This window comes from Crinia signifera, chromosome 3 (genome assembly GCF_055691185.1).
Source record: "Crinia signifera chromosome 3, ASM5569118v1, whole genome shotgun sequence".
Classification (NCBI taxonomy): Eukaryota; Metazoa; Chordata; class Amphibia; order Anura; family Myobatrachidae; genus Crinia; species Crinia signifera.
The window spans coordinates 87,227,199-87,252,970 of NC_139219.1; the positions used below are offsets into that span (position 1 = coordinate 87,227,199).

General features: G+C 42.1%; 1 protein-coding gene across 1 annotated transcript in view; it reads right to left on the minus strand.

Moving 5' to 3' along the window:
• PLEKHG1 (pleckstrin homology and RhoGEF domain containing G1) overlaps positions 1-19,650 on the minus strand; it is a 243,566-nt gene extending 223,916 nt beyond the window's left edge. The window contains exon 1 of the mRNA XM_083176164.1: positions 19,389-19,650. The gene's annotated coding sequence lies outside the window, so the exon portion shown is untranslated. The remainder of the gene's footprint in view (positions 1-19,388) is intronic.
• Between the last annotated feature and the right edge of the window lie 6,122 nt (positions 19,651-25,772).

Sequence of the window (25,772 nt, forward strand, 5' to 3'; positions counted from 1 at the left end):
ATACCCAGTATTAAACTGGTGCCCACACTGGCTTCCATTGCTAGGGAGGCGGGACTGACCTAGGGCCACAGAAAAGGAGAACCTATCCAGCCAGAGGAATAGTGCGTGGGACTGACTGCGGGATGCCGAAGACAAGATGGTGCAGAGCAGGGGGTGGAGGTAAGGGATTGGCAGCAACCACAGCTACAGATCCGTGAATGGGCAGCTGAAAGAGAGTGGTGGGTTAGAGCATGGAGTGGGGTTGGGGGTTAAGTCTGAGGTGACTCTTTACTAGTATGGCATAATATAATTTTTTTTTTGTAAAGACACTTTTTATAGCAGATGTTGTGATCATGCCTTTCCCGCTGACAATGGGAGCATAGTTTGGTTGTGCAGTCAGTGCCATCTGGTATCCACAACCAGGGCAGTTGAGAGTCTGGCCGAGTCCAGGTACTTTTCAGGGGTGTGGTCTAATCATGGGCAGTGTGGCCATGCACCCTTTGAATAAAATACAAAAATAATAGCACTTTAAGCATCTCCCTGGCAACACTGCAGCATAGCACACAGCAGGATGTACTGGGTTGAGAAAAGCTGCTGCAGCTGTCAGGTAACAAGGACCCCACTGGGCCCCTCCATCAGACCTGGGCCCGGGTAATTACTACTCCCTCACAGATCTTTTGGCAATGACATCAAAAGTGACACAATTACTTCCAGTGCAGTACACAATTAAGGTTATATATATATTTTTAAATTTAGACCACTACATCTTACAAACAAATGAAAGACTCTGTAATAATATGACTTTTAAACTTCAAAAAATAAAAATTCCACAAAGAACAATGGTGCCATTGTACCGGGAAGATGCAGAAATGTATAAAGTGCAAGTGTGATTATTTATAACTTTGCTAAATGACAACACCTAAATAAAAATGTTGGCACGTTCAAGTTCGCTAATCAAAGGATCAAATAAGTCGCTGCCATGATGAAAGAGTTTTGTGGGTGGAAAAACAGTCTATTATCCAAAAATAGTTGACATCAAATTAACCTAAAAATTAATTGTACTTGTGCTGAAGGGAAAGTCCACCTGTGTAAATAATGTACAGTACTTGTGACATGTATGACTCAGAATCTAAGCATGTTAAATAAAGATAAGTTGCTGAAGAGAAGCAGTGATGGATCAGGGGATGCATCCTGGTAACACTCACCAGGTAACACAGTTACAGTAGCCCACTGTAGAATCCAACATATATTTTACATGGGATGCTATGTACATTAAACAGAGCTAACGACCCGCGGGTAGGCACATCCTTAACTATATAATAATAATAATAAAAGTAATAATAATAATAATGTTATTTATATAGCACTTTTCTCCTAATAGGACTCAAAGTGCTTGCATTAGCCTTTTACAGCACAAAATACATAAAAACTAAAAAAGGGACATTAGTGAAATGCTTGGGCGAACAGGAAAGTCTTGAGCATATTTTTTGAATGTTTCCAGAGTAGAAGCTTCTCGAACTGAGTGGGGAAGTGAGTTCCATAGAGTTGGAGACACAGCACTGAAAGCTCAACCCCCAGATGAATTCAGGGAAATTCTGGGTACTGTTAGTAGTCCTTCCTCAACTGTGTATACACTAGATGATATGCACAAAAATCTTGTTAACGATGGTCATTATCATACAGTACATATCATTAACTATATCGTCACGCGTTTATGCACCTTAAACTTGCATAAGTAGCAAAAGGTATTTGCAGCTTTATAATTTTCAGCTTCTCTGGTTAGTAATTTGTGAAAATCAGTAATTCGACATTTAGTGCAACACAGCTGGGACTGTTGCTTAACAATTTCCATGTACTAAGATACACACACTATATTCAGACTTGGAGAATCCTCATAGAATGCCATCCCCAAGATGTATGCAAAACATTGTATTGCATTCTCTTTCAATGGTTTGTATTGAAAACCGGGCACTCATGAATTGTGGGCAAGAGATTAGAAGGAATGCCAAAGGAAATTTAGTAGCGTACAACACAATTATTTAATTACAAACTACAAAGAACTTTTTTTTTTTTCATTTCTGGTTTAAAAGACCTTTACTTGATGTATAACACAAATTACATTGTTTCATTTATTATGGTATAAACTTAGAATTTCTGCTTTAACAAGTTGCTTGTGGTTGATACACCAAGCATGACTAACAGGCTGAAAATCTGCCTGCGACCTGAGGCCATGACAATACACCACACAAGATAGAAACAAATTCCTACATTGACGTTTGAATGCAGTTTGCTCTCTGAGCACAAATACACCTCTGAGATCAATATAACAACTCCTTCTTCCACACGATGCAAAAGAAAAACTGATTGGACAAAATTATTTTTGTGGTAAAGCCCTAAGTAAACATGTCTAACACATTTATACTCAGGGACGGTTTATCAAACATTTGATGCTGATTAGGTGAGGGATTACCAAGGACATGGCTAAGCCTGAAGCCAACTGACAGACTGGAAATGTACTACTGGTGTAAACAAAAGGAGAATTGAGCCAAGACCACCATTACTACACTTATGTTACATCAAATGCAATTTCAGTGAATAGTCTCAGATTCAGCTCTATGGCTCCTGAACTCGCTCCATGGACGGAGGATTTTATATATCACTGACGACTCAGTCTGGTTGGTTTTTGTACTACTTTAGGATAATTTCTATCTAAAATAAATAAAAAATAATGATAATCAATTTTGAGGTGGAATATGCAATAAATGACTAGCTACCATCAGGCCTATCACTTGTATGTATCATAAGTATGTCTAAGCTGTAAACATTTTACAAAACAAATGCAAACAGAAAGAATTAAAACATATGTGTCTAATACCCCTTTTATACCGCACCTCGGACCCAGGTTATTGGTGATGTGTCGTCCCGGGTGCAGATGCGGTGTGAAAGCACCGGAGCTTATTATCTGGGCCAACCAAATAGGGAATTCGACCCAGGTTATAAGAAATAGGGTTAAACTGAAAGCACCAGATGCTGGTCAGACCCGGCTTTGTGATGTCAAAGGGGTACTGTATGAATGACACTGCATAAAATTCGTACAATCCACCCCCTTCCTTCTGAACTCTTGTGTTTCCTTTTAGGCAAAGTAAGGTGGTAACTCTAGCACTATACCCTCCAATTGAACCTTTTTGGCCTGTACAGTACAGTTATTTTGGCCTGTACCATCAAAAAAAGACTTTGAAACAGTTCTCTGGGTCTCTGACTCTCCATTGAAAGCATAGGAAATGGGGTGTGGCCATGCCCCCTTTACCCGTGGTTACACCCCCTTTCCGATTTTGTACCAGTTTACTTTCTGCCCTTCAGGTGTTGGAGGGTATGATAGCACAAGTGCCCATGGGTGCATAGGTGTGCGCACATTGAGACTTATGGGTGCACAGGCACCCCCTAATGCTGTGCCCACCCTTATGAACACCTCCCTACCACATAGTTGCCTACCCTCCTGCATTCTGCAGGAGACTCCCTGAAATAGCAGCAATCTCCCTCTCTCCCTGATTAGTCTAGCAATCTCCCTCATTTCACCTAGCCCACATTACACTGTTACATTTTTTGGGGAAAAAAGGAATGAGAGATAGATACATTTACATAGAATCATCAGCACCATTTCCCAGCACTTTACCAAGTATAGTAGCTCTTACTAACTGCTCTCGGCTCATCTATATTTGGATAAGTAATTTTAAAAGATTCCTCTCAGATGTAGCAGTACACACCCACGCTTTTAGGTGCCTCTTTGACAATCTCTTTTCACAATCTCTCCATATACGGAACTAGACACGCCCTTTGGGCGGAGCATGACACACCCCCTCAATGGGGTGCTGTGCAAAATTCTACTACCAACTACAATCTCCCTGAAACTCTTTTTCAAAAGTAGGCAAGTATGCCCTACCAGCAATACCTTTTACCAAAGACATTTGCTTTTAGAACTGTATTCCATTGAAAGAAGCGCCCATCAATCAATTATGTGTGTTTTGCATTGTTTCTTGTACCAGACCATTGTAATATCACTACATATCATCCATATATGTTTTTTACTTTATTTGCATGTATTATTATACTGAGCCATGTTATATTGTAGCAAGTACCAATAGATGATGGTAGACAAGCCTGATTGGCACTTTTAGACACACCCAATGGGCGGTGTTATACATGCCCAATATGTTGTGCTAGGCACACCCCTTTTACGGTGCACCCCCTAATAAAATGTGCTGCGCACGCCTATGCATGGGTGACATAGGTTCATTTCAGTAAGAAGTTCAAATAATACATTTAATTAAAAAGACACCTATCTGTAATAACATTGCAGCAAGCATTTTAAACTGGGGGCTGTAGTGGCCCTACGGCCGCCTGTTAGCCTCGCTGCTCTATATAGTGGATCAAACAGTTAGATGTGCATAGTAATTTATACCCCTTTTAAAAGGATTAGCTGGAGAAAAAAAAAACACGGGTCCATTTCACCGCGAATCCTACCTTGGACCTGACCAGGCTGGAACGGGGAGGACCCAGGCAGTGTAAACAGGTCTGCTGGGTCATCAGACCCGGCTCCTGTTTACAGCAGTGGGGGAGCCCAACCTCTTGACTGCAGCGGCCTTTAGTCAGTATGGAGGTTGGGCTGAGGGCGCACACAGACTCCGATGCTGTTTGCTCTACTGTGCAGACCGCAGCGGAGGCAGGGAGGAGGTGAATGGATGCATGTTTGTGGCATTCATTCACCTCATGGATGAAGTTGTAGTAAATTAAATGAATTTTACTTGTATATTAAGTTTACAATAAATTAAATGCAGTCTCACTGTTACTACATAGCTGCATACACTCCTTCATTCTATAACAGCAATCTCCCTCTCTCACTGATTAGTCTAGCAATCTCCCTCATTTCACCTATCCCACATTACACTGTTACATGTTTAGGGAAATAAGGAATCAGAGACAGATACATTTACAGTGAATCATCAGTACCATTTCCCAGCACTTTACCAAGTATAGTAGCTCTTACTAACTGCTTTGGGGCTCATCTACATTTGAATCAAAGTCATTTTTAAAGATTCCTCTCAGATGTAGCAGTCCACACCAACGATTGTAGGTGCCACATTCACAATCACTTTTCACAATCTCTCCATACTATATATGGAACTAGCCACGCCCTTTGGGTTGAGGATGACATGCCCCCTCAATTTGGCACTGTGCAAAATTCTCCTACCATCTATAATCTCCCTGAAACTAGTTTTTAAAAGTAGGCAAGTATGAGTTACTAGTAACTTTCTTACTGCAAATAATGTGAATGCTGGTAATCCAGGTCACATCTATGATATTGTGTGCATGTTGGGGCCCTTAGTGTATTGCATGGTTGCCGACTTTACCAGTCTCCTCTCTGGGAGAAGCCCAAACGGGAGACTTTCTGCAGCAGTTCAGGGCAGGGGCTTGAGTGTGACATCACCCCCAGGATGGAAAATAACCTAATTTGCGGATCTCCATCGAGGGGGCGTGGCTAAAATGACGCGATTGGGACATTATAGATCCGCCCCCTCCTCTGAGACCCGTTTGCGGAATTCAAATGCAGAGATCGGGTGAAGGAAGACGCCTTGATCAGGAGGTGGAGTGGGGGTCCCCCCAGAATCCAGGAGAGTTGCTCACCTTTCCGGGGGCCGGGAGGGGGATCCGATTTTTCTGGAGCCTCCCGCCCATTTCGGCAGGGTAGGCAACCCTGCTGTATTGATAACTAGCATTCAGATAGAAATGATTTAGGGCTGATATGTATATAGATATCCAGTGGCGGATTCAGGGGGGGGGCACCCGGGCACGTGCCCCCCCTGTCATTAATTTTGTAGATGAGGACCAGAGCTTTCCAACGAGCCCAGCCCCATGTCTCTAGCCCCCCGGGAACCGGAGATATCGCCTGGCAAAGCTGTAACATTTTTTCCCCATAGGATAATATGGGACCCGTCAATTCCGACCCCCATCCGGTTCCGACAGCTGCCAGTTCCCTCCCCGGCATCACAGGAACTTGTGATTGATGTTATTCAATTCCAAATTGCTGGTCCTTCAATATGATACCAGGATGGTCCATATCGGTCAATCGGTTCCAGAGATATAGTGTGTAAATCGATTTTTTTATTTTTGAAATGTAATTTCATGGCTGTTCATGTTCTTTGAGGGCAGATTACTCTGGAACCAAACGTTTCAGTTTTACTGGACCAAAATCATTCAAAGCCCACTCAAAAGTTCTTCAATATGATACCTGTCTCATGTAAATGGGTCAGTTAGTTCCGAAGATATAGCCGGTTAAATGAGATAACTGGTTAAAGGGGGGAGGGGTGGTTTTCTCTCCCCCTCACACCAGAAAATGCAGGGACTAGGCTGGTGTAAAAGGGGCCAACCTGGGAATGCATTTTCTGGTGTGAAATGGGTATTATTTCAAATAGCTGGGACCTGCAGTGCTCATAATACAGCCAGGCTCTGCCACTGTTAGTGGCTATCACTTCTGCCTGGCGGCGGCTGTCCCCCATTTACCACAAGCATGTATTCCCCGTTGGCAATGAGCATGTAATCCCACATGGCAACGAGCATGGAACCTCTGGCAATGAGCATGGAACCCTTGGCAATGAGCATGTAGATAAGTAGCACTTACTGTATGTAGCATAATTTTTAATAGGCATTATGGTGTTTGGCATAATACATAATGGACATCATGCCGTGTAACTTAACGTGCAATGGACATTATGGTGTAATTGTTTAATGCGCGCCTTTGGTGGACAATGTCCCTGTTTATGAAGCGTATTGTGAATTTTGTCTTAATCTGTGTGGCATTATGTGAATTCTGGCTCAATCCGTGTGGCATTATGTGAATTTTGTCTCAATCCGTTTGGCATTATGTGAATTTTGGCTCAATCTGTGTGGCATTATGTGAATTTTGGTTCAATCCATGTGGCATTATGTGAATTTTGGCTCAAACCATATGGCATTTTATGAATTTGGCTCAATCCGTGTGGCATTATGTGAATTTTGGCTCAATCCATGTGGCATTATGTGAATTTTGGCTCAATCCATGTGGCATTTTATGAATTTGGCTCAATCCGTGTGGCATTATGTGAATTTTGGCTCAATCCATATGGCATCTTATGAATTTGGCTCAATCCGTGTGGCATTATGTGAATTTTGGCTCAATCCATATGGCATTTTATGAATTTGGCTCAATCCGTGAGGCATTATGTGAATTTTGGCTCAATCCATTTGGCATTATGTGAATTTTGACACAATCCATGTGGCATTATGTGAATTTTGAAACAATCCATTTGGCATTATGTGAATTTTGACACAATCCATGTGGCATTATGTGAATTTTGACACAATCCATGTGGCATTATGTGAATTTTGGCTCAATCCATTTGGCATTATGTGAATTTTGGCTCAATCCGTGTGGCATTATGTGAATTTTGACACAATCCAAGTGGCATTATGTCAATTTTGACACAATCCATGTGGCATTATGTGAATTTTAGCTCAATCCATTTGGCATTATGTGAATTTTGGCTCAATCCGTGTGTTATTATGTAAATTTTGGCTCAATCCGTGTGGCATTATGTGAATTTTGACACAATCCGTGTGGCATTATGTGAATTTTGGCTCATTCCATTTGACATCATGTGTAAGGGGCAAGTATAATGGGGTCTAGTATTTTGTTGCATAATGTGTAGAAGTTGTATATGGTGTTGTACACTACACTCAAGGACATGCCCCCTGTTGAGTGGCCACACCCCCTTTTCCAGAGCGCGCCTTCGGCGCACGCACAACTACATCCTTCACTTTTGTCGCCATGGTGGGCCTGCGTACTTTAAATGCCAGGGCCTATTTTTAATCCCATTCCCACCCTCTCTCTGCTGCTCTCTTAGCATGTACACTGGCACCACTAACACTGGCCCTCCCCCACCTAAACCCTCTTTTATCATGGTGCCCCCCCTGTCATTTTATCCTGGATCCGCCCCTGTAGATATCACACATTTGGATTCTTGCCGACATATAAATGGTTTCATTTTACCAATGTACTGCACTGAATCAGGGTGTTACTATTACTCTGAAGGTAATTATAGCTTTCACTTTAGTATCACTTTCTGCATGGAACCACAAGTCTCAGCCAGTCTGCTTGCTGTAGTCTCTCTCGCAGCGGCTTATCTTTTTATCTGTGCCACACTGCTCAGTAGCATCTCCCAGCTTCTCCTCTCTCCCCAGCTCCAACTGTCACCCCTCCAAATGCCCTTCTATATTATTTTCCAAAATAGTCTAATTTGAGTAGAATCTCACTGCCTGCAAAATGGCTGTCATCAGTGTTGCCTGTAACATAATCATTTCTGAAAGCAGCACTTAGGGTATTACAATTCTAAGGGGTAGACTATAGCCTTTGCCAAATACGTCCCTTCATGGGCAGGCCACACTCACTCTGTCAAGCATTTGGAAAAAAACCTGTAGAAACCCTTCAGTTGCCTGTGGAGGAATCCTTGTTACCTCATAAGCTGTGTACACATGCATCGATTTTTCCTAGTTTTCGAATAGATTTTGCTTATAGAAGGAAAAACAAATCCACATCGAATGGTTTTAAGGACACTTTCTATCTGCATTTGATTTGATGCCCGCTCCCGTTTTCTCAAAATCGAAAAGAAAAATAGACTGTGCAGCCAAGGAAAAATCGAATTCGATCTAGTAAATCGAATGTGTACAATGTACCATGAATGTAAATCGATTTCGATATCGAAATCGATATCTAATGCAAAAGTACAGATCTAATGGCAAATTGAATGGGAAGATCTAATGCCAGATCTAATAGAAAATCAAATCTAACATCGAATCTAAAGCAAAACGAAGTGTGTGTACATAGCTATAGTTTCCTGATTAATCAATTAATAAGGGTTATAAGAGTCATGTATTGGACAAAAAGAAGAAACACTTGAATTTCTGATGGAATATGGATGCAAACAAGGAAAAAGGCAGTAATTAATCTTCTTCAGCGTTATATATGCAAAACCAATTGAGTACAGACTTTTCTAGCCATATTGCAGTGTAAACCCCTCTTTGCTCTGTGCAAAGGCCAACACAGCTGCAGTAAGCATGATGTCCAAGTATCAGTGCAGTGGCATAGCTACATATGTGGCAGACCCTGCGGTGGCTTGGGGGAGCAGCACCAGCAGGGTCTGTGGTGGGTGCCGCTGGCTGAACTGACAGGTGACCCAGGCAGCATGCATATGTAACTGAGGCGCCCGTAGTCCATCGCCTCATCCAGTGGCGTAACTATAGCTCCGCAGCCCCCGCGGAGAAAGTTTGGGCGCCGGGGGTCTGCGGGGCTATAGTTACCCGCTGCTGTGCTGTCTCTGCCGGTACCTGCCTGCCATGCCGTCACGAACGGTCCCGTCTCTCCCAGCGCTGGCTCCTGCTGCTATAATGAAAACTGACACTTAGAAAATGGCTGCCCCCATACTGCAGACAGTTTTCTGTCTGCAGTATGGGGGCAACCATTTTCTAAGAGTCACTTTTCATTATAGCAGCAGGAGCCGGCGCGCCGGAGAGATGGGACCGTGACCGCAGATGCGGCCTGGCAGGTACGGGCATGGGGGGGGGAGCCGAGGGGAGGGGGAGTGGGGGCACCCAAAATGTTGCGACGGGGGGGCGAAAAATAGGTAGTTACGCCACTGGCCTCATCCCTTCTTGGGGGGAGGCAGAATTTTTTTTGGCAGCGGGGAGAAAAATTTCTAGCTACGCCACTGTATCAGTGTGAGCTTTCGGCTGGTGGGAAACTTACAAATTACATTTTCATGGCTTATTACAAATGTACGTGCAATGCTACAAGTTTTATTCATGAAACAAATTGTCAGTGTTTAAAAAAACAAAAAAAATAAAATGACTGCTGTATTCTAGGAGACAGGATGTCTGCTGCAGGAACAATACACAACTGAAGTCACCTTAAGTGCGCTGATGACCATTTTATTGCTATCTCATAGAAATATTCAGGCCCTACTTCTACAATCAATGTAAGTGCATCTAAAACATACTTGCCTACTTTTGAAAACTAATTTCAGGGAGATTATAGCTGGTAGTAGAATTTTGCAAAGCACCCTATTGAGGGGGCGTGTCATGCTCCACCCAAGGGGCGTGTCTAGTTCCATATATGGAGAGATTGTGAAAAGAGATTGTGAATGTGGCACCTAGAAGCGTGGCTGCTTACTGCTACATCTGAGAGGAATCTTTTAAAATTACTTATATCCAAGTGTAGATGAGCCCCAAAGCAGTTAGTAAGAGCTACGATACTGGGTAAAGTGCTGGGAAATGGTGCTGATGATTCAATGTAAATGTATCTATCTCTCATTCCTTTTTTATCCCAAAAATGTAACAGTGTAATGTGGGCTAGGTGAAATGAGGGAGATTAGTAGACTAATGGGGGAGAGAGGGAGATTGCTCTTATTTTAGGGAGTCTCCTGCAGAATGCAGGATGGTAGGAAACTATGATCTAAAAGTATGATAATACACTTAAATCTTGGTAGCTAATACCAGAAATATAGTACCTAATGTCAGCAGTCTCAGTCCTCCACTTTTTCTCAGCGACCAGTGCAAACATCTGTTCCTCTGTAAATGCTGCCTTTGTGCTTTGCCAGCCTATCTATGTTAGCTGAAAGCTATCTGCTAATATTGCACTGTGCAGGGGGACACTTTATAGGGGTATGTATGAGTGATTAAATCGGCTCAATGTTGGTTAGGTCTACAGGCCATAAGTTGTCACCTATAAAATGTCAAAATGGACTATAGGACTATAGGTCAACAGGGTCTTTAAGTTGACATGAAAAAGGTTGACAGGGCAGTATGTTTTGTCTATTATAACATCGACATGGACACCTTCTGAGTGTACCACTTTGCTCGCCACACTGCACGCCCTAGTAAATTAAAACCACCTTTTTTGCAAAAAAACCTTTAAAAACCCATGTCAACCTTTGTCATGTCGACCTATAGTCCATGTCGACCTAAACCATGTCAACTTTTTATAGGGTGTCTACCGAATATAAGTCGACCCCATGACCATCTCCCCTGTATGGTTTATTGTTAAGCTATCCAACTTTCTACAGCTCAGTGATGTCACAGGAAGTTACTGCTGTCAGGATTACGCTTTAGCTTCCCAGCATCCCAGATGACTAATATAACGCTAGGACAGAAAAGGTGAATATAGAATATAATGACTATAGTGCACAGTAATATGGAAAATATGTTTAATTATATGATATATATTCAGATGTCAGATATATACTTATATTACAGGCACACTTTTTTACAATCTATTTTTTAACAGTGCTCATTTTTCCTGATTGCCTGTCTAATGTCCCCTTGTAAGATACTTCTGCTGATATAAAGACTTCTTTGTGTAAATTCTGTATGATAAAGGTTTCTTTAGGCAGTTGATACATGTTTTCATCTAATAACGTGCATAATTACACTTTATTATAAGGATGTCAAACAGGTTATTTTCATTTCTGGCGCACATATTAATCTTTTATTGTTTTTTACATACTTTTACTCATATGTAATGGAGCAATATAAAACCACATTACATCTTCTCTGCCAATGTTAGACGTATTTGCAGTCCCTGCCTGTAATAGCAGGTTAATAATGTTGTGTTTATTTTCAGGAAACAGACAGTGTGGTTTAACAAAACAATTAGGCACCTGTTTAAAAAGCATTTGACTGCCACAAATGCCAGGCTATGCCAGGTTGATTCTGATCTATTCTATGGGGGGGGGGGGGGTACTCAATCCCCCGCCGATATTTCCAACAGGGGAAATAGCGTTGGGTGCCTATTCAACAGCATTGAAGAGGCATCTTGGCAGAATGGACCCGACATTAAAAGCAGTGCGTTTTTTGGCCAGTTTTGCTGAGAACAGCTGTGGATTGTTGAACTCACGGCCGTATCTCGACGACCCACAGCCGTTTCTTGTGGACATGCCCCCTTTCGAGCAGGCGGAGAACGGGCCCAGGTCACGATTGTCGGGATGTTCCGACAGTTGTGACCTGGGATTTAATACCCCCCATAGTCATAAGAAATTGATGTGGCCTGTTAGTTAGCATTATTATCTCATGGCACTGAGACCATAGGTTGCATTCTGAGTGACCAGAGGACTTTCTGAGGTACTTGTGTAATAACTGGGCGCCCGATTTTGAGATTGGGTCGGAAAAATCGCATCGCATCGCATGCAACCAAATCGCATGCAGTGCGATCAACGCGATTTTCAATAGGATTCAATGTTAAAATGGTCCTGTTTATTTCCCCACTATCCAAGTGGGCATAGAGTTGATTTTATATAGCGTGGCGAGCGCAGCGAGCCACCGAGCCGGAAGCATGATGAGCGCAGCGAGCCCCGCGAGGGGATGCGGAATACATTTTAAGTAATCCGTGACCCCTCGCGGGGCTCGCCACGCTTCGGGCTCGGTGGCTCGCTGCGCTCGCCACGCTATATAAAATCAACTCTATGCCCACTTGGATAGTGGGGAAATAAACAGGACCATTTTAACATTGAACCCTATGGAAAATCGCGTCGATTGCATCGCATGCAATTTGGTCGCGATGCGATTTTGCCGAAAATAGCGTTGCATCGCATTTTATTGTATGCCTTCAGTTAAGGCATACAATGAAATAATCGGGCGCCCAGATATTACACAAGTACCGGGGTTTGTATATTCTCCCCATGTTTGCTTTGTTTTCCCAGGTGCTCCATAAAGTAGATGCCATCTAATCTTCAGGCTTTGACATCATAGATAAGAGTTGGTTGCAAACACATGAGCCAATCCTGCAGATGAATAATAATAATGATAATAATAAGGATATTTATATAGCACTTTTCTCGCAATAGGACTTAAAGTGCTTCACCATTGTCTTTACAGCTCAAAATACAAAACAAGCAAGATGTCAGTGAAATGCTTGAGTAAATAGGTACGTCTTTAGTCTATCTTTAAAGGATTCTACAGTGGCGGCTTCTCACACTGTGCGAGGAAGAGAGTTCCATAAAGTTGGAGCAACAAAGTTGAAAGCTCGACCCCCAGATGAAGCAAATGTTCCTCCCACGCCTTACAAGTAACTGGAGTAAATACACCAGGAACAGCACAGGAAAGCCCAAATTTCGATTGCATCCTGGAAAATGAGCAACGACGCGGGGCAGTGATGCAGCGTTGGATGGGCGCAGTCCAGACGTCAGTGTAATTCGCAGTAGCTGCATGACATCACAAGCAGCCACTGTGAGACAAAACATGGCGGTCCTGTGTTTTCCTACGCAGGCGCTGCACAGGTAGGAGGCTACTATAGAAATGTGAGCGCTTTGCTATTCTGTGAAGCATTTGCATCTTTGTGATACAATTGCAAAATTTTGCAATCGCATCAGAGGGAGGGTTCCGACATGCTTGGTGCACTTGCCATGTGCTGGGTGTCCCCCTGCATGCTAGACAAAGCAGCTGCAGTTTTACCATTTTATGAATAAACTAAACTAAATAACCCCCATAATATCTCAAAATTTTGACTCTCTACAAGCTTTGATAAATACCCACAAATGTTCCCAAGCCAAGTGCAGGGAGAGACCACTAAGCACACATAAACATCAATGTGAAGATGTATGCAATATATGCGCTGGCAGTGTATGCGGGATTGGCAAGCATTACGATTCACCCTCCTTCTAAGCAGGAGTCTGGGGGCAGGTTTAGGAAAGTGAGGCCTAATGCACAGTGCTATGATCTACAGCCACTGTCGATCATGGACGCACTGAAGCACAAATATTACATACATCTTCACACTGCTTTTAACAATCTCTGTGTAACTTGGAAACCTATTCGCTACACTGTCCACACTGCTCCAGCCATCCACCATTCAGAATGTTCACTGTCTGGCTCTAAGCTGGGAAGCAGGAAGAGAATGCTAGATTGTGATTGGTGGATAGCTCCAGCTCTAGCATGCTGACAGCCATTCACTGTCTGGTCTGCAGGTTGGGATGTAGTAAGAGAATGATGCCTTGTTGTGCCGTTTATGTGTGATTCACAATCAGAGTGGCCAGGCAGCATTCTCTACTGCCTGAAAACTGTGGTAGCACAAAAAGAGTTCGTGCCGAAAAAGAAGTTACGCTGTTTGAGTGCACACTATATATTTTGATAATTTGTACTGTATTGTAATGATGAGTACGAGATAAAATTTAACTTTTAAAAGTTAAATTTTATCTCGTACTCATCATTACAATACAGTACAAATTATCAAAATATATAGTGTGCACTCAAACAGCGTAACTTCTTTTTCGGCACGAACTCTTTTTGTGCTACCACAGTTTTCTGTATATTCCAAGTTACCCTGAGTGGCACCCCCGCATGTGAATTGTAAATAGCGGGCAATACGGGTCCATTAATAAAAATACAGACGACCCACTAAGAGTGTGCAGACAAACTTCCTACCCGTCCTCTCCTCATCATTTTCTCTACTGCCTGGCAAGAGGCTCCCGAGGCAGATGACCACAACCCAAGCTCGAAGGCCCCTAGAATTGGGGGTCCTTGGGTAGCTGCCCACTGAGCCCATACATTAGGATGGCCCTGACTTAAAAGAAAGTCTGTGATCTTTTTATCCATAGTCCTGAACTTATACAGAATATGCCTCTGACACTATACTGAAACAAATGACCTTACAGTATCAGTTGCAAATACACTACATATCTTCTATTTTTAAATATCCAAGCAATGCTTAAAAGTCTTGCTCAATTCTAACACATGCACATAATCAGCATTGCAGTTTCACTTGACTATTATAAGAATTATACATGAAGTAATTATTATATAGTTTTTTTATGATAGAAATAGGAATTTCATATATATTGGAAATTATGACTCAAAATAGTGTGGCAGAGCCAGCATTTTCCCACATGAAAGTAATGTGGAGGATCCAGACCAGGTTTTGGTAGCAGTAGCAGATTCCCAGGTGTAATCAGCAGCATATGGGAGATCCTGATATAAGGGTTTCCAGGGCAGAGTCACCTTGCTCTCACTGGTGGAATATCTGCCCAAGAGATAGGCTGGGGGTGTTATAGTATAGGGAACATTGGAGACTTTTAAGAGTCTGCTATGCTCAGAGAACCTGTATGCTACTGCCTGTGATACCAACTGCATATGAATGTAACCTGCTACGCTGTCACCTGCTGTTGAAAATAAACAACAAAGTCATCATCTGAGACCCTGTGTTTGTGATCCTTATCAAAATATATAAAAAATATGATAAAACAATGCATACATTGAATGATATTTTAATGTTAGATGGAATAACAGTTCCTAGAGCAAGTCCTGTTAGACCTCTAAATATGTTTGATGGAAATATTAATTCAAACCAGGTGAATGAAATACCATAATTTTTGCTCAAACAATGGTTCATTGGCCAGTGATGAATGGATAGATTTTTGGGGCATAATTATCAAATTACTTTTCAAGAGGTTACCAACAGAATGTCAGTATCTTCAGGATTTAAGCAGGGGCTCGCTCTGTTTTCTTTTGCAAAATCATCCCCATAGTTTTTTTATGTGGGTAGCTAAATTGTGTAATTTACCAAATTAGCTGGGCCCCTATAGCTAATGTCTATGGGCCACATTATGCAAAAATAGGGCCTGATTCTGAGGTGGGAGTAAAGCAAAAGCAGAACAAGTAAATGTGTATGTGGCAAAAGCATGTTGCAATGCAGGTGGGGCAATTTAAAATTTGATTGAGATTTATATTTGAGAGGGGAGGTCAACATGGTCGCCTTATCGGGATTGTAGGCCTGAAGAAAAGCAATGCACTGGGGTCCTTATTTACCCAATCATGGGAGTATAGGAGGAAAAAATATATGTAAAATATGCTGCACCATCTCTCCACTCAGTGGCGTAAGTTCATCCCAGCTGCCCAGTGGCAAGACAAATATCGGTGCCCCCCCCTTTCCCACAAACACACACACATACCACCTTATATAAATATATTTTTGCTTGTGTGTATGTATGTATGTTATGTGTAATATGTTTAAAATAAAGAGAGTGAGGTCCTGCTGGGAGGGGGAATCAGCTATAGAAGCAATATCAATGGATTTAAATGAACTGATTTAAAGTAGCAGAGGAGGAAAGGTGCCCCCTTGGAAGCAGGAGCCCGGCGGCAGATGAATCCATTGCCTCCCAGAGTTCTGCCTCTGACTCCACTGGCTTCCATACAGTGAATTGCTGTCAGCACTGTGATTGGTGGATAGCTCCAGTGATCCATCAATCAGCGTGCTGACAGTCATTTACTGTCTGGCTGCATGCTGGGAGGAAGACAGAGAAAGAAGTCTATCTAATTTCATTGGCTCCAAATCTCCAACTGCCAGGCAAACGTGGCCCGGCAGCATTCTCCAACTGCCTCCCAAAAAGCTCCAGAGGCACCTGCCCAAGGCTATTTCTAGTATAGCCAAAATAGTACATTGCCAAAATCACAGTGTGTAGCCACATTAAATGTCTGCTTGCACATGCATGGCCTGATGATTGCACATGTGCAGTAGAATGGTTGGGATCTGAACCTGGCAATAAAGTGATCACATGACTATTTAAACATTGCAAGTACAGGGACCGGTCCCTATCAGAGCCTCTGTCCCTGCATATGATTATTCTACGATATATCAAATATTATTAAAATGAGCCCCTATCTAATAACAAAATATTGATTACCTATTTTTTATACATTGATAACTATGATAGATTTAATGGTACTCTTTACCTAGCACGGCGCCCACGATTTTGATCGCGGGCATCGCAGGTAAAAAAATCGCGAGCATCGCGGGCATTGAATGCACTAAAAATCGGGTGCGACGCGACCGACGCGATGCCCGTGATTTCCCATAGGGAACAATGTTAAATGTCTCAATTGACCCGATTTTCATGTTCAATGCCTCAATTGACCCGATTTTTCCAAAAGGAAACAATGTTAAATGGCCCACAGAGGCCAAATAGCCACCCTGAAGCGTGAAATGGCCCCCACAATTGTTAACGCCACCCCACGATCAACGTCAACCCGAAGCGTGGCGAGCGCAGCGAGCTCGCGAGGGGCGGCGGTACGCGTCCTACGACCTTTTCATACCCCCACTATCCACGTCGGCGTGGAGTTGAGAATAGAATAGTGGGGCGAGCGCAGCGAGCCACCGAGCCCGAAGCGTGGCGAGGGGACGCGGATACCTTCACAGGTAAACGCGTCCCTTTGCGGGCTTCACAGGTATCCACAGGCGCTCGCCATCCTTCGGGCTCAGTGGCTCGCTGCGCTCGCCACACTATTCTATTCTCAACTCCACGCCGACGTGTATAGTGGGGGTATGAAAAGGTCGTAGGACGCGTACCGCCGCCCCTCGCGGGCTCGCTGCGCTCGCCACGCTTCGGGTTCACGTTGATCGTGGGGTGGCGTTAACAATTGTGGGGGCCATTTCACACTTCAGGGTGCCTATTTGGCCTCTGTGGGCCATTTAACATTGTTTCCTATGGAAAAATCGGGTCAATTGAGGCATTGAACAGGAAAATCGGGTCAATTGAGACATTTAACATTGTTCCCTATGGGAAATCGCGGGCATCGCGTCGGTCGCGTCGCACCCGATTTTTTAGTGCATTCAATGCCCGCAAAGGCCGCGATGGGCACCATGCTAAGTAAAGAGTACCGATTTAATTTTGTAATGATCATTTTGTAATTTGCAAACAGCTAAAGTTAAGGAGCGTATTGTCTCTACAGTAGCGCAATGCTGCTGCTTTTTACTTTGGCCCAATCTTCAGCAATCTCATTATCCATCATCATCCATCTATACAGACACTTGGCACAATACCTGGATATTGTTCCTTTGAATTGTGCACTGTCAGCAAAAATATGAATGTCCCTTTATAGTACTGTCTACATTATAGTTTGACCCTCCCTCTCAATGGACTTGAAATACTCCCTTTTTCTGTGCAAATATAGACCCTCAATTACTCACAGAATTAATGACCGTTGTGTCTTCTTTCTTTTTAAGTATCAGAATTTGCTATATTTAGTTCTAAAATACATAAAAAAATAGACGCAAAGACTGCTGGTGCCAAATTGTGATGTCATATCCCCCCCTCCCAATCTGGTGTATATCAGTAAAACAAAGGAATGTGCTGATGTATTTAACAGAATTATTTGTCCGCTACTGAGCACCGTGTCATTGGATAACACTACCTGTAGCAAAAGAAACAGATACAATAAATTCTGCTAATAAATACTGCACATGGAGTATAAATGGCTAATTAGAGTTACTCAGCCTATTCAATTAATCAAGAATACTCGTGCTGGGGTCTGATCCATCCCATCACTCGTAGCTGCGGGGGAAAAAATGTGACTTACGGACCAATATTTTACTCTTCCATTCTGAATATTAAAAATGAAAATGAGAAAAGTAGCTGCCAGTGGCCCCAATAGCATGGCAACAATGCCATCTTCATGTGGCAACAGATGATAAATCCTCTTCCTGTAATGTCTTCTTTCCAGTTATATTGTTATGTATAAACATTCGATCAAATGAGTTCACCATACAGAGTGAATGCAGGCTTATTTGTGGTATAGTAAAGCTGCCTTTCACAAAGTGCCATAGACAATAAAAATGAAGTAATCTTAACAGTGCAATGGCAATTATTACCTGTCTCTGCTAAGCCATCAAAGGAGATTTGGATTACATGACTCAGGGTCACTGCAAACCAGCAAGATAACAGACAAACTGGACCAAGTACTCAGCTTTATCAATACAGGAAGAACACAGACACAGCGCTAATTCTTCATTGTTAATTCTTATTGTCATGTTTATACAGTAGAGCAGAACTGAAGTTACAGTATATGTACTGTGTAGTACATGGGGTAGCTCTGCCCCAGTGTAACTTGCAGCAGGACTTGCCTGTAATCTTAATGCAGTCTTTTCTATAGCACAAACATCTTTGCAATCGTTTCTGTCCTTTAAACAGTTGTCTGCCAAAGAACATGGGTGTGATGGGTGTTTAATAAGCAGCTATGAATAGAAGATTAGTTTTAGTTTAAAAGAAAATGCATTTGTATTGTTTCTCTGTATTGTGTTGCTAGGATTTCCTGTCACTTTCAGGGAACACTTTAGTTTACAGCGCCAGCAGCTACACTATACATAGACTGCAGTGGAGCAAGACAGAACCTGTCAGTTCAGAGACGAAAGAATCCCTTCACACCTTTAAGATCCACTATCTCTTCATCAGCAAGAACCAATCACCCCGCAAGATAATCAATCCTAGATTCTAATGACTGTTATTACAAATAACTTTTAGTATGGGTTGGTAATCTGCATTAAAAGAAAACTGATTTACCTTCTTATGTCCAAATGTTTAGCCATATAATCCTCCCTTCCAGAGAAGTCCCAATTAGAAAGGAGTAGCAACATAAGACAAACTTCTTAACACTAGGGAAGATCTCAGTCCAGCATCTTAGAAACAGCAGTGTGCTTTAATGAGTCTGTTGAAATCCTCAATGAAACAATATAATCATGTACTGTACAGCCGGCATACAACAGGCTTATGCTTTCAGCACTGACGCTTCCCAGTCCAAACACCAATGCACACAGTACTACCATGCAGCCTCTGCTACTGACTCCTGGCCCTCCCCTAATGCAAGCCCTACCCTCTGCTGCTGCTGCAGCAGCAGCTGATCCACAGAAGAAAGCTACCCCTCCTTTTCCTTCCCTTCCACTCCCCAGCCAAAGGGTTGAGGCTGTAGGATATGTCTCTGGAGAACTGCCAATTCGGAGCAGTTAAATTATTTCTCCAGTCCTTGAGAAGTCAACCACTGTTTTCAAGCACTTTTTTGTGTGTTGATAAACAGTTTTACATTTGACTTCTTTATGCCAGGGAATAAGTGACTGATATTTCTTATGTATATTTAGCTATACAAGTGTATTTGTACTGATTACTGTGTAGGTACTTTTGTCTAGACCTCAGCAAGGGTCATACAGGGCTAGATTTGTGGAGAGACCATATACACGGGTCTAGTGTGTCAGATCAATGGGATTTTTGTATGTTAGTAATTTATTATCTACATATTATAAATATTTAACCAGGGGTCTCATTTAAAATGAATCATTTAGTTTATTGAATCTATGGGGATTTTGATACAGTGGTTAAGCAGTAAAACATAGATAAATGTAACAGGACATGCATGGACGCAAAAAGTGTACATCTGAATCATTGCACATGCAGCAGTGTGGATGCACACAGTTTGTAGGCTACTTGCCTATATAAACATTTTTGGTGTGACTCGACTCAGCACCTTAAGGTGCAAATGCATAAACTAATATCAACCTACTGTACCAATATCTATGTACTAAAATCTACATTCCAATATCTACCTACTCTCTACATAAAGAATATCTACATACTAATATCTGCCTACCAATATCTACCTACTAATATCTATATACAAATATCTACCTACCAGTATCTACCTACTAATATCTATATACCAATAGCTACGTACAAATATCTACATATCAATCTCTACCTACCAATATCTACCTAACAATGTCTGCCTATCAATATCTACCTACTAATATCTATATACAAATATCCACCTACCTACCTATATCTTCCTACCAATATACAGATGGAGCGCTTCTCAGCCAGAGCTGGGGCTTGCCAGAATGCCCCCACTGGCGATAGCCGGTTTAGAGGCGCTTCATCTGACATGGACACGTGAGCTTCTCAAACAGCGTCCCAGTTTCCAGGCGGCAGGGGACGCAAACCCTATCCATCTCCGCTTCAGGGAGACGGGCATGGTTAAGGGGGGGGGGGGGTGGGGAGGCGTCGGCGATCGATGGGGACTCTCAGGGAGGCAGTGGGGACTGATGGGGAGCTCCGTCGGAAGAGGGCTGGCGGTTGGAGATCCGACCCCTGCTGAATGACAGGGGCTCCATCTGTATACTTACTAATATCTACCTACTAATATTTACCTACAAATATTTACCTACTTATATCTACCTACTAATACCTACCTACAAAAATCTACCTACAAAAATCTACCTATTAATATCTAATTACTAATATTTACTGTACCTACTAATGTCTATCTAATAATGTCTACCTACCAATATCTACCTATTTATATGTACCACTAATATCTACCTACCTATCTTTATTCATTGAAACACTTCCCTCATTATACAACTTTTCCAAAAATAGTATTATTGTACCTATGATTTTAGAATCTTTGAGTTCTGTTGCTTGCCAGAGCATACATATGGAAGCCACATGCTGTGTTTGCATGCTAGGAGCACAAGCATAATCTTACTGAAAATCCTGGTTTACATCATTTACAACAGGATAAAAAAAAATCGAGTCTGTTTGTAAATGTTCTGCTACGCAAACCCCCAATCTCTACCCCTCTATACAAGGGCTTTTCTCCAAATTTGCCCAGTAAATTTGCTTTCTGCTTATTTACCTTACATCTCTTGTTCTGAATCCAGGCAGGGCCTAGCTGGGACCCCGTACTGATTCCTGGCTGATCATCCGCGTTCCTGTTCCTGGGAATATACCTACTTGGTGTCATCTGGTGGCATATACGTTGGTACCCTGCTTCTAATCTGCATCCAGTCCAGTCTGCATTGTGATCACATTTGGATTAAGGCCCTTTTAAAAAAAATTGAAAATAGAAATTGCATGGACCCTTATGACAGCACCCTTAAGGGTCGTCCGATTAAACCCATCTTCGAACTGAGATTGTCCCTTAACATGATAAGGTAGTGTGCAAAATTTGAAGACGATTAGTTAAAGCGTTCAAGAGTTATTGTGGAACATCCCCATACACACCACACAAACATCATTCAATTATACTTATGCAGACTATATATATTATATCTCTTATCATATGATTAAGAAAACTGTATAAGCCTCTGTGAATAAAAGTCAATAAATTGGGGCTATTTCATTATTTGCTTCTGCCTGGACAGGGGATTATGGTTGGATACTATTCTTCAAATTGAAATATTCTATAGTTTTAAATTTCTGGAATTGTCAAAACTATACCTGTTACACTCGGTAGATATACAGTATACTGACACATTTTCTTGTGCAACCTAGAAACTAGTTTGTGTCTTTAAACATTTCAAATTTTCTAATGTCTTTTGGGAGATAGGATGTCTAGAACTCAGTGAGGTCTCAACAGTGACCTATAAGCTGTAATATAGCCATCCTCTTCCTGCAACATATACCTTTCCTATACAACTCAGTATTCTTCTTGCTTTTTAAAATACTTTATTATAGTTCACATGTGAAATTAGAACCCCTGAGTCCCTTTCCTCTTTAGATATTGACACTGCGGTACCATTCATTCTGCATTCTGCAGCTAAAGTAATATGTCCTGTAATATGTCCTGAATGCATTATCTTACACGGCAAGTACACATTAATATCCCATATCTTAGTGCATGCATTGTGAATAAATGATCTTGGTCAATAAATGAACATAAATTGGCTTACAAAAAAGTTTGTATACAAAGTTGTTTATTATATGTTTTACAAATACTGTATGTGTGTATAATATATATATATATATATATATATATCACAAAAGATAACAGAAAATATTACAATTCTTAGTGCACAATACATCTATGGAGGCAAGATCGGCAAAGGTGCTTTTCAAAATAGGCAGAAACCAGTACCCATTTGCGAGGGTGCAAGCGGTGTTAGAACCGCTGAAAGTGTTGCAGACGGGATGAAGAAGTGAAGCATGGGAACAGATTGTCCAATGTGTCCAGTACTGTATAGTGTGGCGAGCGCAGCGAGCCACCGAGCCCAAAGTGTGGGTTTGCGCAGCGAGCCACGCCAGGGGACGCAGATTACTTTACATGCAATCTGCGCTCGCCACACTATATAAAATCCACTCCACGCCGACATGGATAGTGGGGGTATGAAAAGGTCAGAGGACGCGTTCCGCTGCGCTCGCCACGCTTCGGGGTGGCATGGATAGTGGGGGTGGCGTGGATAGTGGGGGGTTTTTAGGAACAGATTATACTCTCTGTCTATTGGGAGTCATGGAATCCCAAGAGGGAGAGTAGCACCTGTATGTTCGGATCCTGGCTGTCGGCCACAGCAGATCCGGCGTGAAATCGCAGCGCATCGCACACATCGTATGGTGCAAACATGCCATTCAATGTGATGCAATGCGGTTTCACTACTAGGAAACAAGTACCAGAAATTCTGATAAAAAGGGGGGGATCATTCCAGGGGTAAGGGGAGTGTAGAAAAACCTTGATTTCATAAGTGAGATGTAGTAACCATGGTAAAGGAAATGTGACAGTCATTTGCTGAATGGAGAGGGCATTGAGGGATAAGTAAGTAGTTGAAGTTGAAGAGAAAGCAGAGGTGTTGGAGAGGGCCTTGTATATGAGAGTGAGGAGTTTGAAAAGGATTTGGTAAGGTAAGGAGAGCCAAGGAAGAGCTTAGCACTTAGAGCAGATATGGAGTGGTTTGAAAGAAAGATAGGTCTAGCTGGAGTGTTGACAACAGATTGGAGAGGTGCATGATGGGAGTGTGGGAGGCATTAGTCAAGATGATAAATGATCAGTGATCCTGGAGTGGATAGTACCAGAGTGGCCAATGGTCTGAAGGGGGTGCAGTAGAAGAGGATGAGAAGTAAGAAGCGACTTTGGTCAAGGCAGTTTCATTGGAGTATTGAGGGTAGTAATCAGATTGGAAACTATCAAAGAGAGATGATCACAGAGTGGTAGCAGCTAAATGTTTGTCAGTGATTAAAGAGTGAGGATAAACCAGATTTTTTTTTCAGAATCATTCAGACAAGAGCATATTTGAAGGTGGTACCAATTATTATTTATTATTTTATTTATTTACAGTTTCTTACAAAGCGCAGCATATTCTGTTGTTCTTTACAAATGGAAACAACAGTGATAAAATAAACTGGGTAGAAACAAACTGACATAGGAGGGATACATAAGGATATGATTCCTTTGCATGGCAGTGCCACCAGATTACAAGACAGTCCAGATGGAATGCAATTAGCTATGAATTCTACTTGATGTTATGTGGGGGTTCCGGAATATGATAAGCTTGCCAGAAGAGGTGAGTTTTCAGGGAACGCTTGATAGTTTGTAGGCTATAGGGATAGGCTAAAGAGGTGAGCAAGCTGGGAGCAGGTGAGGGAAATGGCAGAGGTGGGAGAGGATGAGATACAAGTGGCAGGTAGAGAGAGCGGAGGATAAGGGAGTGGGCTTCATCGGTGGTGGCGGAGTGGAAGGAGCATACGTGGAGGTGGTAAGGGAGGTAAAGTCAACTATTTGTTGTATATAAAGTAAATGTTGGGAAAACATATGAAAAACTAAAACAACATATGTCGGCCATTTTGTATCAAGTTTTTTGAACCTGTCAACATAATGCACATCAACCATAAAGTGTCAACACCTTGACTGTCTACTTGACAGTGTAGATCAGTGATGACTAACCTTGACACTCCAGCTGTACTTGAACTACACATCCCAGCATGCCCTGCTACAGTTTTACTATTTGGTCATGCTAAAACTGATGCTGGGCATGCTGGGATGTGTAGTTCCACAACAGCTGGAGTGCCAAGGTTAGCCATTACTGGTGTAGATCTATCAGTGTGAGAGACGATGGGAAAAAAGAAGGGCGGTGGGGTGGAGCGTGTTGAATGAAATAATGAATTTTAGTGGAAGATCTTGTCTCTATGCTTGGTGAATAAAGGCATACTGATTCAAGTGTTTTGAGGTCTCATAGACCTTTAGACCTGATTCAAAGGAGAAAGCAAAGCAGAAAAGGACATAAAAACATTAGGAATGGAGAATAATATATAAAACTGAAATATAAAGATAAATACATTTTCTGTTAAATTTGTTTCTGCCTATAAAAATATTCTATAAGTACTAGTAGTAATATGAATGTGGGAAACAATAAGTGTAAAATACAGAGACAGCCAGTACACAGAATATTCAGTCCATTCATTAGGAACTAGTGGTGATATCATTGTTCTTACTCAACAAAAGGCTGTCAGTGCACTGAGGAAGTAATTAATACTATGTTTTTGGTTTGGAGTCAGGAAATACGCCCTATTGATTTTCAAGCCAATCACAATTCCCTAGGAAGTACTGCATTAAGCTCCGTAAAACTAGTCAAAGCAAGGACAGATCAGAGGGATCATGAAGGGGATTCGGTCACTAGGTTGACCCTATTTAGGTTGACGTATTGGGGGCAACAGGGCTTAGGTTGAGAGGACTTAGGTGGGCACCTGAAATAGGCCGAAATGGCTAAGGTCAACAGGGTTGGAAGGTTGACACAAGCACTGAGTTGACAATGGCAAGGTTGACAGTCAAAAGGACAAAAATGGCAAACAGAAGGGGGGGACAGATAGGTACCCCTGTCCAGTGTTTTTTTTGCAGAGATATCTTCATTAAGATTCCTGTGACCGAGAATTTGCATATAAAATTGTCAATAAAATAATGAACTGAGTTGGGAAACTACATTTTTCTAAGGTCTAAATGCCTTTTTGCCATCTATGGACAGAACTATGGTGCAGATGTATTGAGCTTGGTAAAGTGATAAAGTGGAAGGGGATAATGCACCAGCCAACCAACTCCTAACTGTCATTTTTCAAACACAGTTGATTGTCTGGTGTGTTATCACCTTCCAATGTATGACCACTTTATCCCATCTTTATCACTTTCCCAGGCTT